The sequence below is a fragment of the Pezoporus occidentalis genome, unplaced genomic scaffold (assembly GCF_034315485.1).
Source record: "Pezoporus occidentalis ecotype Australia unplaced genomic scaffold, CSIRO_AGI_Poc_V1 ctg3, whole genome shotgun sequence".
Taxonomy (NCBI): Eukaryota; Metazoa; Chordata; class Aves; order Psittaciformes; family Psittacidae; genus Pezoporus; species Pezoporus occidentalis.
The window spans coordinates 21,224,145-21,243,992 of NW_026914940.1; the positions used below are offsets into that span (position 1 = coordinate 21,224,145).

The window sequence follows — 19,848 nt, forward strand, 5'->3', positions numbered from 1 at the left end:
AGACTATGGATAAGAGCCATGGGACTGATTAAAGAATTCAAAACCATGTTTTATAGCAATCGACTCAGAGTTTAATCTGTTGTTTTAAGAAAGAAGAGGCTAAGGGATGAGATGATCGCAGATCATAAGTGTCTATGGCAGGGATATGATTTTGATAAATGAGAGTTACTCTAGCAGACAAAGGCATAATAAGATTTGATTGCTGGAAGCTGAATCAAGGCAAATTCAAAATAAAAATAAGGCACAAAAATGTAAGGGCAAGAATAGTTGTTCCTTGAAACAATTCACTAAGGGTTGCTGTGGGCTCTCCATCACTGGAAATATTTTAATTGAGATTGGCTGCTTCTCTAAACTTTGTGCTCCAGTTCAAACAGGAATTAATTCAGGGAAGTCCCATGGCTTGTATTATAAAAGAGGCCAAGCCAGATGATCACAGTGGTCCCTTCTGAATTTATAATTTATGAGCTCTGATACAATCAGACCCTAGTACAATATAGCCATAGGCAAAACCACTTCCTATTCATCACAGATTATTCTGAGAAATGTTAACATCGTCTCATTATTTCATCAGGATAAATCAGGCATTACAGTTTGTGGCTGTATTAAGCTGGTAAAACATAACTGTAGTTTCATGTGTCTTTAACCCATTACCTTAAAAAACCTCAAAATATTTACCCAGCTCATCCTAACTATTCAGCATAAAAAGCATTTAAATGTTGAGAACAATGAGTTCAGGCTCCAATACCACTGAGTTGTCCTTCAGTAAGAACACACAAAATGTATCCTAATAAATGAGCAACCCTAAAGTAAACCCTGCATCACTATCACCTGGATGTAACTACACCTAATGTCCCCTTGATCTTTGCACAGAACTCTCATTGCATACACAGCAAGAGCAGTAAATGTCTCTAAGGAGGTAGATACTGTTTCACAAAAAGGTTTAAGACAAACACAGACAGCAGAGAAGTGCTGATTTAGTAACAGAATATTTTACAGCAAAGAAGGTCACAAATTGGCAGCGTTAAAGGCTTTATTTTGGTTAGCTGACAAGTGCGAATAAATGCTGTACAGAACAGGTAGTCAAGTGCCAGCAATATTTTTCTGTTGAAAATGTTATCTCCACTTAGATCTTCAGTACAATATCATCAGTCAATCATAAAGCTGACTGTTCCAGCCAAATATTTTTGCCGTTACACAATTCTGTGTGAACACTGGGTTCACGCAGTGGAGACATGATCCTGCAAACCCTGAAGAAGAGAATGTTTTCTAATCCAAAAAGAGATTCCCCTTTATAGATCAGGAAATTAATCTTTTCAGAAAGTGGCTTTTAAAACAAGCTAAATTCCTGTTCCAGATACATCACCTTAACTAAGTTTACAGAATTGGACCTTTCGTTACTAGGGCAGAAAGACAGACAAGCAACTTATCTCCAGCATATTTTTCATGCACAGTCAAGTCAGTATCTTGTGACCAGATTCACAGAACATGTCTTTTTAACTAGCTACAATTTTTAGAAATCAGATAACTAGGAACAAGCAATGGAGTTAATGGTGACTTTAAGCAGAAAATAGAACAATTTATTGGAAAACCACATAGCCAGTTGTGCCACATTAGCCACTGATTCACACCAGCCAAATTTATCTGAACTGTCCCAATCAGACTCTTTATTGATTATTTGTTTAAAGCTCATAAGGAATTAGCATCTCTTCAAAAATTATGATTCTGTTTTTCATAATCCTAACAAAAGAAATTTCTAAAGATCTGTGGAGTCCCATCCCTTTTCTTCAGAATTAGATATTTTAAATCATGGTAAATAGAAGCCACATAATACTGCCATGAAACATGTACTTGCTGATCAGCAGCAGTACAGGTGATTAAAAAGGCAAGCGGATTGACTTAATGAGATGACAAGCAGCAACTTGTAGATGAATTTTCAGTATGCTACAGACTTACCATCAGGGTTCAAAATAGTAATATCTTCTTTGATTCTGTTATTTTTTAATTGTCCTGACTGCATCTCTACAGTCACATCCTGCAAATCTTTTCCCTCTTCTGGCTGTCTATGACACTTTCCCACTGCCCTTTCCTCTAGACATCCTCCTTCCATTCCTGACATTGTCTCTCCTGTGTTATGTCTTTTGCATCCTCTCACTGGACATTTACCTAATTTATACTACTCGAATTCAGCTTAAAACCACAGAAAACAAGGTCAGCATTTTATTCTGTACCATAGCACACAAATGTCATGACTAGATTTGTACTTTTTTGGTTTTCATCCCCAAACTGATATTTAGGCAAAGAAAATGTGTAGTAAATCTGTTACCAATAGACATAATTCAATAATTTCAGCACAAGAAGATGAGATTAATGATTTTGATATGGGCACTGCTTTTTGGTAAAGGAGTTGTCTTTGTGGTATACCTTTTCGTTGCCAAAAAGATGCATGGATTGACCTGCATATTTCAACAATTAATGATCATGCTGTTGTGCACTATCGGGGAGTGGGAGGAAGATCTATTGGCTAAGAAAAGTGAAAGACTATTTGTTTCAATCCCAAGGAAGAACTAGCAAAACAACCTAAATGAAAGCAAAACTCCTGAAAAGAGCATTACGTCTCTGAGAAGATGAAAGGGGGATGTCAGTGATACCATATGATTTATAATAGCTTTGCAGTTGCAGGCTGTGATGTGAGAATGTGAGGTGTTTTCCTAATAAGAGGTATAAGTGCTCTGAGTTGATCCTTAAATAAATGTATAAAGTGCTGAAAAGCACGAGCACAGAGTATGGGTTGAGAAGTGTAAATAAAGATATGAAATAACTGCTCTTGAGTGCAAGAGGCTAGGTGATAGAACAATGAGAATGAAAGAATATAGTGTTCCTTAAAGAGTTTACTGTTTAGTGAGAAGAAAATGAACATACTGTCTTCAGTCCTTCACTCCCTCTTTCTTCTTTTTGTCATCTTGCCAAAATCGTTTGCTTTTGAAAAATAATGTTTGGGGTTTTTTTTAAAGAACAATTTTCCTTATACCTTAATACATTGCTTCATTTCTTCAAAGTGCTCAGCAAACATTGCTAAGTCTTCCTGATAATAAGATTCTAAAATATTACTATGAGATAGAGAAACTGAACCCTGGAAATGAAATGACTCCTATATTTAAAGCTTCTAAGTAACACTCTTGTACAAATAATGATTATATTAATAAACAATGCTGTTAAATAGCTGATAGTGAAACCAAAGGTGGAACACAAGATTTCCTGCTTCTCCTCTTAGTGTTGTGGACCACACAGCCTGCCTGTAGAAATCCATTTAATAACGTTCTTACTTTCTGTATGAGCCTCTTATCAATGAGTAATCAATTCCTGAGCTATCAGTTTAATAAGTTACACATTATGCCTCATTTGCACATTTTATCAAATGGATCTATGATCCATTCTAAATACTTTATGCTCTGGGAGTATGTTGGGAATCCAATGTGACCTAGAGAGATCCAGATAGCGGTGGATACAGTATGACTCCCACAAATGAACATGATAGTCTCCACAGCTTCCTGTCTAGGAAAACGTCCCCACATCAGAAAAACTGATTCCACAATTGACAAGCCAGACTGAAAGAATAATGACTGCTAGGTCTGTTACTAACATCGAGGTTCCTTTCATGATCAAGCTGAAACAAACTTAAGGGACATTGCAAGTTCATTTTGCTGTAACTGCCCATTTATTTATTCTTTAAGCTCTTAATCTACAAGCAACTTGCATAAAAAGCAAATTTACAACATTATCACTGTCACTTACCCACGTGCATAAGGTTCAGGTTTGCCCTGGTACATCAGGAGTAGGCAAGAATACATAGTTTGTAAGAATACATCAGAATAGGACAAATACTATAGAACACTAATAGAATACAGTAGAATGCAGAGAGCTGTATATTCCATTGCATGGGATAGTAATGCCTTCTGAAAATACGTTCTTCAGCTGGCTCATCCTCATACAGATGATCTCTTCTACAATTGCCTTCTGAACATCACAGAAGGATTTTTCAGAAAAAAAAATAATCAAATATTTGTAAAACTCTCTGATAAGAATACTTTTATATGTGACTGCTCCAAACCTTTGATGAAATGTAAGCACTGCTGGGCATATAGTTCATAGGAAGCTGTGCTTTTCTGCTAACTCACTGAAATACCAAATCCAGCATTCTGGATTTGGAACACTCCCTTGAGGACTTTGTGACCATAAACCAATAAATGGATTACATTCATTCACATGCTTTTTTTCTCATCTGTGACAGATAATGTGGCATGCCACAACTAAGGTAAAATGGGATGGTCAAAATGCAGTTTCGTTCATGCCCTACATTTCATCAAGAAGAATCAGGATAGATGCCAAGACTTTCAAAATCTTGAATCAAATACAGAGGCTGAACCCAGAGGTTTAAATAAGGACACCGACAGTTTTTAGTTTCTGGATGGGGACATCACTGTCACGGAGCAGGAATACTCACAGCCCAGCTGCAAATGGGTAGAAATTGCACTGAAAGCAATCAGCTTGGGAGTATGAGGCAAGAACTCCCACAGTTTTCTTTCCTCTTCCCCCAGCCAGCAACAAAAATCCCACAGAACAGAAAAAGTTCCTTTTAGTTTGGATTTCAGATGTTAAAAAATAGGTATGTCACTTTTATACAGCAGCTGATGTATGAAGTCTCAAATAACACAAGAATTCTTATGTAACCCAGTAATCAGTGGACTCAATTGTTTATAATATGCCAACAGTAAATGCAGCAGGAATTTATAATCATATTTTCATGGGGAGTAAGCCAAAACCCCTTCTGCAACTCAAACAAATGCTTCACTTTTTCATTTTGGACAGGTTTAAACACAGAGATACGACAATGTGTCAGATAAATTTCTCTTGTGGCATTTTCCCCATAGAGGTGACGCAAAGAAAAGTCAGAAGATTAGCTTGTTATGTCCAGTGTGTATTTTATAGTTATTATACAGGTGGATGGTTACAATTGTCTGATGACAAAATCCCTACAGGAAAAAAAAAAACAAAAAATTACTTCACTAGCTACATTTTCTATTCTTCCTGTCAACCCTCAGCTTTTTATTTTTCCTTCTCTCAAAAGTTCTTTTCTTTCTCAACATATCTCTCCAGTAGACTTTGTTTTCTTCTTTCTTTCCTGCCTCTTTTAGACTCCCTCTACAATGGAAATCAAGTGGGGTTGACTGAATTGGTTCAACCACAAATACAGCTCCAGCACCTGGAACTTAAAGGCAGATTTCCCCTGACTGATGTCTGCTAGTCCTGACTGTTTTGAGACAGTATTCTAAAATCATTTCTCAGATGTTTCTTCAAAAGACATGGTCCCATTCTCAGTAGTAAAAGAGACAATACCTTCCTCAGATCCTTGCTGTTGGCCAACAGCTGCTTCCCTTCTTCCCCCTTCCACTCACCCCATCTCTAGCTTGAAGCCTTTCCTAGAAGAGATTTCAGCCAGGAATGTGCTTGAGCACCCTAAAAGCCAATCCATGCCCTTCTAAAAGTCCCAGCTCTGGTAGGGCAGTGTTCCTGCATTGGCTTTGCTACACTAGGATTTATAGCATGGTAGCATTGCAAAGTACATCTTCTCTCTTCTTACTTTCGGACATGGTCATTTTTAGACACAAGCTACCTTGGGCTAAAGGGAGAGGAAAGCAGGCCTCCCTGGAGCCAAACCAGGCCCTTTGCCAGGAGAGCAGGACAGGAGTTGAGGGGATGTCCCTGGCACACACACGTGCTGACTGGTGCAGGGAGGTAGGGAGCATGGGTGACAGTGGCAAGAAGGGGTTTTTGTCAAGATGCAGCAGTCTAGCTAAGGAAAATAAAGGACTGAGTGGTGACCCAGATACTTTCACCCTGGTGGTAATTTCTGGGGGTCTTCTGCTCAGTGTGGTCCCCTGCTACCTCTCTGATATACTTGTGAGCCCTCAACCTCACCTTCCTGCCCTTTTTTTGCCTTTGCTCCTCACAGGGTTTGGGGTTTTTTTGGTTAATCCTTTCTCCTTTGGGGAGATCTTGAATCTTTGGTTGGCCCATCAATGCCCCAGCCAGCCCCGGGGCCAAAGCTAACAAAAGCTTCCCTTCTCTTCTATTCATTTCTTCTCAGAAGGAGGGGAGAAAGGGTTGACATCCTGGGGACAAAGAAGATGGAAACAGCAATCAGACCAAGGCACAGCTATCATTTCAGCCTGTGAATGTGGTTTGTAATGGAGAAAATTAAGACACTGTTTTCCCCAAGCCCTGCAGACAGGCCAGTCTAGGGGCACACTGGAGAATGTTCTCTTGACCTGGAAACATTTCACAGATTCCTACTGACACTGATTCCTCTCCCAAAGTCCAAACCCCACTTCAGTTCAACACCTATGTTTATGCCACAGCTTTAAAGGCCAAGATCTCAGCTCAAAGTGGTGCAAAGCTGCCAGTTTTTTCCCTTGGCTTTGGGGCAAAGCAACCCTTTCTGCACTTGAGCAAGGTGCTTGTCTTCAATGATGAGGCTAAGAGATTTGAGCTTGAAACATTCTTGGTAATACAACTTCAAGATGCTTGGCAAGGCTGAACTCCCGCAGAAGATTCTAATGCAAGAAAACAGATGAAAGCTGCAACGTGGTTGAAGGGAATTGCAGAGGTTGGATTGAGGACAGGATTTGGCCTCTACCACTGAACATTCATGAGGCCAAACATGATATGGAAACTGTTTCACTAAAATGTACTCCACAGAATCAACATGCCAGAGAGCCTGAACAGCTTCATTTATCACTGTTCCACTGCTGGTGCTTGCCTTTACACAGGGTTATAACTTTTTCCGTTAAATCCCATGTCTGACTCTCAATCCCTATTGATTTCTAAGGATGCCGAAAGATGTTTATAACCAAATCTGCGTATGACTCCTTTTTTAAAAGATATCTACATGATTAAAACACTCCTGACCAAGAACGTAAGAGTTTGGATGTTGTTCTGAATCCATTGAGAGTAAATAGCAAATGAATTGCTAAAGATAGGTGTGGCAGAGAGGAATACTACACTCTTTAGTATAGAATAGTGTGTGTGGCAGCACCCTAACTTTACAAATATGGAGGGAACTATGGAAAACTTGAGATTCTTTGCTATCACAGAACACAGTTAGTCAAGGATGTAGCTATTTTTTTACTCTCCATCTGATTCATTTATCTTACTGTTCCCACAATGTTTCTTTGAAGTAGCCCAAATGCCACTGGCTAGAAGAGCTTTCCACTGTTATTTTCCCACAACTTAGTTGAAAGCTGCTCAAAAAAAGGTTTCAGACATATACACTTATTTTTATGTGGAAATCTTTAACTCAAGAAATGAACTCTTCTGGCCCATATCCAATATTTATCCTAGTTACACACTTTTAAAGCGATGATACTGATTTGCACCACTAAACAAAGAGCACATTAGTATTCAAGCAGTCGTTTTCCACCCAGCTAAGCTTTCTTTGGAATGTAGCTGTCAATTTTTCCTTTTTCAGACCCTGAAGGAAGTATCCACATTTATTCAAAATAAAGAATCCAAACTTCTGGACTCCTTGGAGCAAAATAAGCCAGAAGGTGGAGTTGCAACAGTAATTATGATCACTTTAGTGCCCGAGGACAATGTCTTTAGTTAACTAGATGCATTCCACTGCTACTAATGAAGTCTGCTCATGTTTAAAAATGTTTATTTTGTCCTATCTACTCGTAGCTTTCAATGCTATTGACAAATACAAGCAGTGTGTGCATTCAATAAACATGTGAAAAGAATCACTGAAAACATCCCTTTCTTTTTGCCCCGACATCAGGGTCAAAGAATCCATTTTGTAAACTACTAGCTATTCTCTTATTTGATGTAAATGTGATAAATGTAGTGCTTATCACAGCCTACAAATAGTTTTTAAATTGTTTTAGAATAGTGTATATGTACATAAAATGGAATTTATCTGATCAGCTTTCCATATGAAAATACACCGATTACAGAGGCTGGGGAATTGTAGAGCTCAGAGAAAATGTGAAACTTTGTGCACTTCAGCTTATAACATGGGAAAAAAAATGTGGGAAGACTGTGAAGCTACAACCCTATGAGATTATTTTGCTTCCACTTTTTGCACAGGGGGTTTTGATGAGAGACTGCTTTAGCTTCACGTGCAATTCCTTGCTACAAAACTCAAGATGGAAAAAAGCATAAAGACTGTGAGCTGAGAAACACAGTGCAGCGTAACTGTGCCTGTCTGTAATCTCCACCTTTTTAGTTTGAAAAGCTTGAGGGATATTTTTCACAGGAAGAAAAATCTTTTTCTGACATTATACACTGCATCTTCCTATCAAAATGTGATAAGCAGAGCTGAAGAGTTGACTGGCTCAATACCATAGAAATTAGCACTTGTTTGAAACATGAGAACATTGCCTTGTTGCAGGCATTCAGAAATGATACTTAACTGTCAAGACTTTTTGCCGTCATTTATTTATATTCCTTTGACAAAAGTTCATGCCACAGATCTGAGATAAACTGTGCTGTTGTAAAACTAGTGTAAAAGCTTGCCTACAGTAAAGGAACTGAGAACTGTAAATTATTCAGACAACCATGAAACAGTTTTGTAATTCTGTTGCACCACAAGTTACTACAGGCTCAGAAGTTCTGTGTGTGTGTGTGTGTACCCAAGTGCACGTGTGTGCATGTGGGTGCATGTGCACGTGTGGGTTGTATCTATATGGAATTTTCATAGCAGTGGATTTTTTTTTTAATCTACAGCCACATACCTCAGAAAAGTTAGTGCAAGTGTCTGTCCTCTGAGCTAAATTAAGAGCAATTTAGTAATTTAGTCCCTCCAGGAGTAGGAGGCCAGAGACGGCAGAAGATGCCACCTGAATTGTGCCAGAGCTCGATCAGAAGTAAGCTGCGCTCAACCAGAATCCAGTGTGGGATGTAGAGGCTGGGAAGTCAGCTGGTTAGATGGAGGGTGTGTGTGTGTGTGTGTGTGCGTGTCTCAGTGTCCATAAGAAACAGCAGCCAGGGAAGCAGTCCTGCAAGGAGAACAAACCATAGCGGCACAGCTCTAAGGGAAACATGCTGAGCTACAGAAGCAAGCTTGGAAACTCTGAGTAAGAAAAGTGCCTGTTGTTTGTTTCTACTGCATTCAGAGAAACAAGATTCTGAGTACATGCTTTGTAAATAAACCAAAGACATTCCTGACTCCTATCATCAATTTCTCCTCCTAATGGAAAAAATCCAGCAAGTTTCCACTCTGTGTATAGGGGCAATAATATAAGCACGAACACAGGGTCAAGTCAAGTGCTATCCTCACTTATACTGGTACAGCCCTGATCAAATCAATGCAGGAAAATGCATCCCTCAATGGAAGAGTCAGAGAGATACTTTCTCTTGTATTTGAATTTTCAAACCCAGAAAACCAAATGCAGAGGGATCAACTTTGCGCATTCCTTTGGCTAGAAAGAATGCTGTACTTCCAATAAAGTGAGCAGACTTTGATTTCTCTGAGAAGTTTTTATTTATGGACCAGTATTTTTCAAGTCCTGAATGTACAGAGTTAGCTTGTTTAAATCCCTTCTTCAACCTACCCAAATGCAAAACAGTTCTTGTAGCTCAGTACCAGGCTGCCTCATGAGGAGGTGTGAGACCTCATTTTTTCAGACTGAAATGCTATGAAATCCTTTAGGTAAGTAGCAGGTAGTACAGGCACCCAGTCTCTGTATGGTCAAAAATATTTTTCCGTAAGTGCAGATCTTTGGATAATATAATTACATATTTATATATTAAAAATAAATTATAATATATATATTGTAATATAAATAACAAGGGTGTGTGGGAGAGAGAATAAAGAGTTTTCCTGTATGGGAAGCTTGAGTCATGTGTGGTTCATGAATAGGAAGATTCAGAAAAAGCCCTCAGAATAGCTGCAACTGCTGGCCACCACATCCTTTAGGTCTGGAGTTCATTACTGTTTGATAATGTAACCTCCACATCAACGCCATATTACAGTTAAACTCTAGCAGAAGCCTGGAAATTTTCTACCTTCTATTAAAAAGTCAACTTCAAAAAAAGATCACCTTTATTCCCATGAAAACATTGCATTTGAAGGGTTCTAACTTCTCCTGGGATACTGTAATAAAAAAGTGCATGTGGGGTTGAGTGCAGCCACTGACATCAAGGGCATAATTGTGCAACATGCAGGCAGGGTTGTACCAAGTGCATTCATGCAAACAGCCTCGTGCACTCTGATCACATCTTGCAGGATGACAGTGAAGAGAGCACAGATGAGATTTAACAGTGAACTGAACAGTATGACCCCAAAGACTTTTACCAATGTAACCTTCACTTGTACAAGAGAAGTCCGAGTGCAAGAGTAGGGGTCCTGACCACTGCAATAACACAGGTAAAATAGTGATAACTAGACTGTGATTAGAAAAACTGTCTTGTCAGTCTTATCACATTCTGTTTTGAAGGACCTACCTCTGAACTAGATTTCTTGTTTGGAATGTCTTGAAGGAGTAGGGCAGCAGCCAAGAAAGCACAGTAGCCCAAATGGTGTCAAAGAACAGCTGAGAGGGAATCTGTGGGACACTGCCTCTCCAAAGCTGCAAAAGCTGGAAAGACACAACAGGTGTCACCATGTGCTGGAGTGGGAAACAAGTAATAGCTCTAAGAAGGACAAAGTCTTGCAAGACATTTGATCTGTAGTTATAAATGAGGGGGGAACAGTAAACCCAAATTACAAAAATACAGGTTCTAAAGGAAGTTGACTAAAAAGTCCAGAGAAACAACAAAACTAAAGGAGTGACTGTCCTTCCAGTCTCATCACTTCTGTGTTTCTGGCTGTGTGGTGGCTCAGATTTCAGAAACTGGAAAGGATGGGCTTTTTTACTTGAAAGTGGGCAATTTAAGTGAAAGTCAGGAGAATGAGGCAGGAGGTGCACAGTAGGACTATTATTCATTAGCAAAATAATGACTTCTACATTTCTGTTTCTGGAGAAGGTGGTCCAGAGATGAAGTCTAGAGAAAATGGGGAAGGAGATCAAAGTCAAAGTCTGAAAGAACCTTTTGAAATCAGTAGGGGAGCATAAGAAGGAGTTTCCAGGGGACTTGTTAAAAGAGCGATTACACAGCTGTGAGTATCACAAGAAGACAGAGCGAAGACAGAAAATGAGAGGACAGGTTTGCAGGAAGATGATCTAATTGCTAAGAGAAAGCATGAAATGGGGAAGAGCAATCCAAAAGGAGCAAGGCTCAACCTAAGGAGATGAGGTGGGACTGGTCTGAAGATAGAGTCCACTTACCCACAGGAAGTTCATGCAGTTGATGAACAGCAAATCTGGTTACATTGCCACCTCAGCACCTCCCAGACAGCCAAAGATTTCTCCCCGCTCAGCTGGGCTGATATCTGCTTCCCAGCAATGGAAGCCCCATTGCCTTCCAAGTGCCCCCGTCCCTCTTTCTCCCACCGCCAGCTGGCCCTGGTGCTTACCCAGCCCTGCATAAAGCCAGAGTAGAACTAACCCAACAAAGCAAATAGTTTTCCACCAGCTTAGTGTACTATTAAGCAATACTTTAAATAGCAAAGAAAATACATGGGATGACATATGGAGACACTTTCCCACAGAAGCATTAAAAGGATTTTAGCACTGTGCTCAGTTTCAAGACGTATGAGTATCTTTGATGTCTGTAGCCCCACCTTTGCTACTACTGCTTGCAATCTCAGAACACCAGATGGAGAGCAGGACAGATATACAGAAGCCAGTGTTTACTCTGAGCAACAAACTAAAAAGACTACAATATTTAAAAAGTGGGAGATCCATACAGAAGCATGTTATTTCTACAGACACTAAAAGCAACTGAAATTTAAATGACAAATTCTCATCACACTGTGAAGCACCTTACACATTTAACTGAAACTGCAAAAAACATCAATCAGATGTCTTTGGTCACATCCATAACACAACAGATCATAAATGTGGAGATGAGAAGGTGGGAAGATAGCACTCTGCCAAGGCAGGTGTGGAAGGACTATGCCAATGAAGAACCAGGTAATATTAATATTGTACCCCAAAAGACAGCAGCACAAGGCAATATCTTATCGCTGTGGAACTGCCTGTCAGCCACTGAAACATCTAGTTGCTGTGGGATCTATGTTAGGCTTTGTAGAGCACGCTGATGTAAAAAAAACAAAAAACCTTCTAAAATCTTAGAAAATGTTTATCTAAACAGCAATAAAATGGTTTTTGGTCATACACATGTAAATTCAGCTCAGGGGTCAAGAGCTCTATATTATAAATTCAAAATTATTATTAGATGCTGTGGGGATATAAAAGAATTTTAACAGTGCAAACTGGTGATAGTATGTACGTATAATATAGTTATTCCCCAAAAAAGGATGAAAAGAATAAAATGATGAAAGTGTATGTGTGGAGACAGCTACTCACTGCAATAGTCCATTTGCACACAGAGAATGGCCAAGACATTAAAGGTCTTCATTTGCAGAATGCATTTAGTGAGAGAAAACATTATATATGGAGGCAGGAACAAAAGCCGAGCCTTTCACTCTCTTGGCTCTGTTTCTGTGTTTGCTCACAAAACAATTGCTGACTTTAGCTGAGTCCGACTTACTGTTCAGCCTCACCTCGGTACTCACTGTCAGCACTCGCATTTTCAAGGCTTTGTGATATTCTGTTCATCATGAGCATGGTAGGATACACACTTGAGCTCAAAAGGCCACAGTACATGTGCATCTAGCAGAAGGAGCTATTTAGCTGGACTGTGAGGTGGCAGTTCTCACTCAGCTTTCTGCTGAGCGTTTGGGAAGGGCAGGCATCCAGGGTACACACACCAAGGGCAGCTCTGTCGTACTTGTGCCTAGGGTGGGAGGGAATGGCTATAACACAGTGCCGCTGACCCGGTTTGTTCAGGTTCACATCATCTTTGAGGAGCAGGGGAGACACTTGGAAGCTCTGGTCTCCCCAGGTTGCGCACCCCATGCACCTGCAACGTGTGTGAGCTCTGTCTCTCTTAGTGCAGACTATGGAGGTGTATGGGCAATGGAGAGACAGAGACATACAATCTAGGTATTGGAAGAGACAGCAGCCAGGGTGAAGCTGAGCAAGCGCTGACTGCAGAGCCAGGGAGAAAAGCAGAGAGCAGAGCTCCCTTTCAGCAGAAAACTCTCTGGAAACGCTTGCCAGGGATTGTGGGAAAAGATGTTGCGTGCTGCTGCCGGTCCCTCCTCAGGTTCGGGAAAGCAGACTCTGTTTATTCTTTGTAAATAAAGAGCGTTGCACCAGAGGATTTATCATCAATCTCACATCCAAAGGAAACACCCAAAAAGGCCTTAAATGCTGGCTCACCTCTCGGACCAGACTATGACAATACACTGGCCCCATTTCTAACCTCACGAAATACTTGCAGGAGTACCAGTCCTAACTGGCAGAGCCAGACTCTGTCCCTCCCTGCTGGGATAGGGAAGGAGCTGCCCTTTCTACAGCAGCTGGGCTCGGCCCAAAGGCTCCATGCATGGAGTTAAACCCCCTGGGAAGGGAGCACTTGGGGTCAGAGGGTCTGAGGCAGGAAATGTGGGGTAGACCTGGTTGAACTAGTCATCTCTTGTACAGAAATCATGTCATCTACCTGGGATAGCTTTAGTGTCACTAATACTTGCACACAACTGGGGCTGTACCCCCAGGTGGAAGGTGAGAACAGGTTTGCAGTACAATAAATCTCTTTTGAAAAGCTTTACCTGGGGGAGAGAGAGGCTGGATCTCAGGTCTCATCCTCCAGGTACCTCACACAAGCAGTCCTTAACATCTTCTACAGAGGGTCAGGTTTTCTCCTTTGATTAAAGCAAGAAGGATTTTGCCAACGATAACCTCATCTTTCTGTGAAGCAAAGCAAGTTAACTCAGTTTACTTCTCTCCTGGCCTGGCTAAAGGTGTCAGTTACTAAATGCAAAATGATATCTGATAGCAGCTGAGGGCAGAAAAGGCAAAAGTCCCACCTCAGATCCAAACCTCAGATGGAAAGTGCATGGGCAAAATACAATCACTCGTGCTTATCCACCCTCATTGGCATGTCGAACTCTTTGGAAAAATTATGTGGGATCTTTGTCATGAATGACAACGGCTGATTTCATCTCTTATCCCAAAAGACTCCACTAAAGATCCTGAGGAATTTCCTAAGTAACCACATATGTTGAACTGTTACTTATCTTAATGAAAAAAAGACAGTCACTTAACAGAAAGATATCCAGAGATACCTTCTATGGATTATACAGTAAGTACCCCCCCAAAAGAAACAACCTAAATTTATACAAGCACAAATTTTCCATCTGAAAATACTAAATGTAATTGGTTTCCATCTTTTGAAGGAAGTCCTGGCTCCACTGAAGTCAATGGCAAAACTTGCATTGACTTCAAATGGATCAGGACTTAAACCTTTGCCTTTAAGAACATGCCGACTGATTCCTGAATTTTCTTTGAAAAAAAAACAAAATCAAAAGAGAAATGTGCTTGTATTTAAAAGTTTTGATGCCAAGTTTTGTCCCAGGGTGAATTACTTCAGCCTTGATATAAATCTATCAAAAAAGGTTTAAAAAATGTAAAGATGAGCACACCCTTAAAGAATAACCCTGCTCTCCTCTTCTGCTTGGGTCCATATAAAAGGATTTTGCACAGACAATAAAGTGAATAAATGAGAAAAGATAAAATAAAAAGCCAAATAGTATCCAACTTTATGGATATAGACTGCAATTTAGAAATAGGCAACGTATTTTAGTCTGAAGTATTTAATAGTAAAAATATTTATTCTTCTGGCTTCAATTTTATTGCAATGCCCAATATGCAGGAAATAAAATTAATCTATTTAAATTACATCAACTAATATTAATTAATTACAGATACTTAATCTGACTAAAAGAAGATACCTTTCCCATTTCATTTAATGTCTTGCACGATTAATACAAGATAGCTGACAGACTAAAGGTCAATCTATCACTGTATCCTGTCTTCAGCAATTTTAGAAGCATTTGTTTAAGGACAAAGTATAAAGCTAGGGCAAGAATAGGAGTATCAGGTCAACATCTGCTGAAATGCAGTAGATGCAGAGTTCATTGAAAGATTTTATTATTTCTACAAATTCATGTGAGGTTTTCTAAATCTATTCTGTATCTGAGAATACTGTCTTGTGGAGATCAATGAACTAACACTACCATTTGGTTTCAGCATAGACCACATTGAAACTTCTGCTTAATTAAAATATTTCCATCCTTTCCATTGTAATCGTGATTTGTTTGTAGTAATGTTAATCAAGAAAAATTTCTTCTGTACACTGACGTTTAAGTAGAGAAACAGCTGGAGCTGTGTCTTTTGACTCTGTCCAAAAATTAACCAAGCTCCTAAACTCGAAATAATGCCCAAACTAAACAAGTCATGCAGTTTTCCCAGATGCACTAGCATAGCTCATCGATCATTGCAATGATAGTATGACACGATGACAATACAATTTTGCTATATTAGTTACAATGATACTAAAGGGAAAAAAGAAAAAGGACTCGACGCTGCAGAATGTTGTAGAAGCTATTTCTCTACTTTCTGATTATGATTAAATCTTGGTGTGCTTTGAAATCCCTAATGTGTAATGCAAACCAGGATTTGGGGTGTTAGGAATGCATCCCCACCCTGCTTCCAAAACGTTCTGTAAATTATCATCTGCAGACCCCAAATCCTTGAATGGAGGGGGGGGAAGGAAGGAGATGAAGGCAGGGAGAGGGAGAAGGGGGGCCAAAGGGGGAGAGAGAAGAGGAGAGAGATTAGAAGCACTTTTCACCTCTGGGTCCCGTCAGTGTGCTCAACGCCGAGAAGCGTGCTTCAAATCCAGTGTTATCGTTAGGCCCGAGTCAAAGGAAGTGAAATAGTCTACTGAGAAAACAGTGGAAAAAGTAAAGGTCCTAAAGAAGTAAGTGCTGCATGTTGAAACGTATGCATGTCACACCCCATTTGTCTTTCATATTGAAGAATAAAGCAGCCTGTCCCGCAGCAGTTATTATACACCATATTCTTTATTTTAAAAATGCAAGAAATTTGGCACAAAGAACAAAAATCAACTGATGAAAAGCATTTATGTCATGGTTTAAATTAAGACCTTTGTAATGCAAGAATTACATCAGCAGTGGGCTTAGCTTAATGAAAATAAGACAGTGTTTTTAAAGACCATGAACGAACAAATCCTCTCTGCTTTCTTAAAGAGAGAAAAGACAGATATAGATAAATAGATAATTTCAGCTGAAATCAGAGCAAATCACACTTTGCTACCTTTAGGAATTACTGAACTTTTTATTCCACTGACAATTGTGGGTCAGCAAAGTCAAGCGAGAAGTTATTTTCTATTCACATGTGGATTTTAAACATTTTCAGGGAATATTAGGTATTGCAAAGTCTGTTTGATATTGTCGTTACTTGGACTTCTGGTTAAGATTAATTGAGATTTTATATTTTCCTCTCTTGTGACGTTTTCTTTTTTTTTCATTTTGAGTTCACCTAACAAAAACTTAAAGTTCTACTTTATCAACTTTTTAAAATGTTTATTAGCAGATTATTTTGATATAATGATGGTTAAGGATTTAATAAAAATCATTTTGAATGAGAAGAAATTAATGAATGCGAGCCATTCGTGGCTGCTAGCAACGACAGAGTAATGATTTGATTAATGTTAAAATATACAGGTAGAGGTAGCAAAAGGGGAGTTTCTTCTCTTTGATATGTATTGTTTGATATAAACTTTTGTCATCTGTTCTTTGTGCATGTTTTTATCTTTATGGGTCTGCCAAATGTTTTATGAGAATATAAAGAGTAATTTTCTGATGAGAAAGGAATATGGTAAAGCAAGATAAAATAGGGGTTTCTAGTGGAAATAAGTATAGAATTTAAAATCTAGAGAGAAAACTTTCTTCTGTAGTATGGTGAGTATAATATTTATATATTCCTTTACTGCATTTATGTTACAGAAAACTGCAAATAAGTTGGATCAAGTCCATGTTTTGCTATTTCTGATGACAAATGCAACCATGTTAATCACAAAACATCATATATTTGGGGGGTAATATATATGTATCAAAAAATCTGTGTTATTTACTCTATATAAAAAACCCACGGAGAACTACTAAAAACTGATTTTAATGGTATCAGTTGGGGGGGGGGGGAAATTACAGTGTTTTGCATTACTCTGTTTCTCTTTGTATATGAATTAATTATCTGCATGCTGCTAAATTATCATAAATGTTTGGGTATGAAAATAAATCAGATGGGCACGGACAGGACATAATGGACACCAATGTTTATGTTTTATAAATATATTCTTTCTGAACAACATAATCAAGCTACCACCAATATTTGTGATGATGCTGTATTAACACATTGCTAGTGTTAAAGATTAGTTATGATGAATTAATTAGTAATTCATAACTCTGAATTAGCTATGGCGAATAAATTATTTCTGATCTGGGTAAAACTGGCTATCCAAATCCTGAAAGATCTTCACAACATTTCTTAATGTGTCCTTCAGGATTTCCAGGAGAGTCAGTTCCATGATAAAACAAGTCTTTTCCTCTGTGCCTACATGCGCTCTCAGTAACGAAAGGATGAGCAGCAGAGGTTTTTCTCAAAGAAAAAAAAAAGTTTTAGAAAATAATTATTATTTTTCACTGTCAGAGGACTTCTAGCATCTGTTTCATTTTTAATAAGTGCAGATAATGATTTAATTTCATTTTCCACTTCCTTTGGCTATGGGAATGAAAGGATGAAGGGAAGGCAGGGCCTGATTCTGCACCCAGAGCAGATCAGCAACCATGGCTGGTTTCAATGAGACCTGCTTGAAAGCAGCAACTGCAAGACTGGGCCTGATGCTAAATGTGATCTGGCATGCAAGAAAGGAGATAAGGGATCTGGATCTTCTGCTCTTTTCATTTGAACACACAGACAAGTTTCTTATTCGTCAGATACAACCTTTCCTCTTGCAAGTGTTGTCTCTCGGGAGGTCTCAGAAGGCTGTTAGGAGTGTGCTCAGTTCTTGAAAAATAGCAGGCAATACACAGAGTTTACCAACAAATCCCTCCCTCTCGCTAAGTATTGTTTTCAAGGAATTTAGGTAGGAGCTAAACAAAGCTAAACAGTTTCAAGCTGTCTAAAATGGAAAAAAAATATTAAGGCTTTTCTTCCAAGAATTCTTTGCCCGCTTGATTCCTGCATGTGAAATACCTTGTGCTTCCATCATCTCTAACATCCACAGCTGCCAGGAAATAAAGCGGCTTAGTACCTACTTTCCTAGCAGCAAAAAGGGGAAAAACATGCAAGACTTCCTTCATACACAATTCAAGAGAAAACCAGGCAGCAGACAAAAAACTCTAACATCTAATCCACTCTGCCTTTTACAGATCACCTTGAACAAAAGCCAATCCCAATATCAGCATTGTCCGATGGAGTGGCAGTTGTGTGCTGTGAGGGCAGTAGGTACAAGAGGCTGGGGTGGGAGGCAGAGAAGGTCAGTCCCCATCCAGGATTTCTTCCCCTGTTGTACTGAACAGTGTCTGCATGCTGCTGTGTTGCTATGACACTACGCTCCTAGAAACTGCAATTAATAAGCAGAGCAGCCTTTCTTACTGGGATAACTGCTACTTCTCTTTTGCCAGAGGACTTGACAGATGCCGCAGTGAAAAGATAACAGTTCTTTTCACACTGCCACTGGTAGGTAGGTAGGTATCTGCTCTCCTGCCCTGCTGAAGTTTCTGAGCTTTCAAAACACTTCCCCAGGCAGAAAAGGCACCAACATGAAAAGCGCTTGCTCCAAGGGGTCGTTTTTTTGTGGGCAAGGTTCTGACAGCTGAGATTGCCAGGCAGAATCCTGAGTGAGATGTTTCATGCTGTTGTTTACAAAGCAGATATTCTTTCTGATGCGCTAAGTCAAAACAGCAGGTCTTAAAATGCGGTCAAAGAAACGTGCTTTCTGAGGCGTTGGCTACTCACCTGGTACTAAATTCCTTCCTTCTGCTAACTGCTAAGTTGCATTAGACACAGACAAAAACCCATTACAGATTTTCCTTACATTAATTTTCTTAATATTAATTTTCCATGTCAGCGAGGGTTCTTATTACCGCAAATATGTTGTGCAACTGTGGGCTGCGCAGCTAGATCTGCATCGCAACTGCTATCGATTAAGGTATGAGCCACATCATGAAAATATTAGAGAATGTCTGCGTTAAAAAATTAATATCTTCTGTTTAAAGCAGATTTATATTAGGGATCCTAAATCCTTAGGGATTTATAATAGGGATCCTCAGCCTAAAGTGTTTTGGGAAAACAAGCCATTCGCAAGAAACTTGGCGTGGAGCTGATGATCACGGAGCCTGATCTTTGCAAATGTGTGTGCTCATAAATGGTTTTATTTGTGACAGAAGCAGTACAGAGTTTAAGGGCTCGAGCTGTCAGACGACATGCATACGTGTTCGCAAAATGGCGGCGCAGGCAGTCATACGAGTCTTAAAGACTGCACTTTGGTATGAGACGGGAAGAATCTCGCCAGCAAAGGTTATTTGAACACACTCACTTATTTCTAGAATATGGTAAGAGGTGCTGCAGCTTTAGACTTGAAGATTATTTGCTGTTAATCCACCTCTGTTACAAGCTATAACAAGAACTCTGCCCATGCTGTAAAAAACCACTAATAAGTACTGTCTTGACTCTAGAGCCTGACAGCCGCCCATTTCAGGAATGGATGAGCAGAGTCTACCTTCCCTAGCTGCATGGTCAAACTACAATAAATGAT

The 19,848-nt window shown here is 39.5% G+C and overlaps 1 long non-coding RNA gene across 1 annotated transcript; it reads left to right on the forward strand.

Moving 5' to 3' along the window:
- Nucleotides 1-18,010: 18,010 nt before the first annotated feature.
- LOC134168048 (uncharacterized) lies at nucleotides 18,011-19,848 on the forward strand. Its single transcript, XR_009966389.1, has 3 exons — nucleotides 18,011-18,770; nucleotides 19,478-19,645; nucleotides 19,769-19,848. It is a non-coding gene; the product is annotated as an uncharacterized LOC134168048 (long non-coding RNA).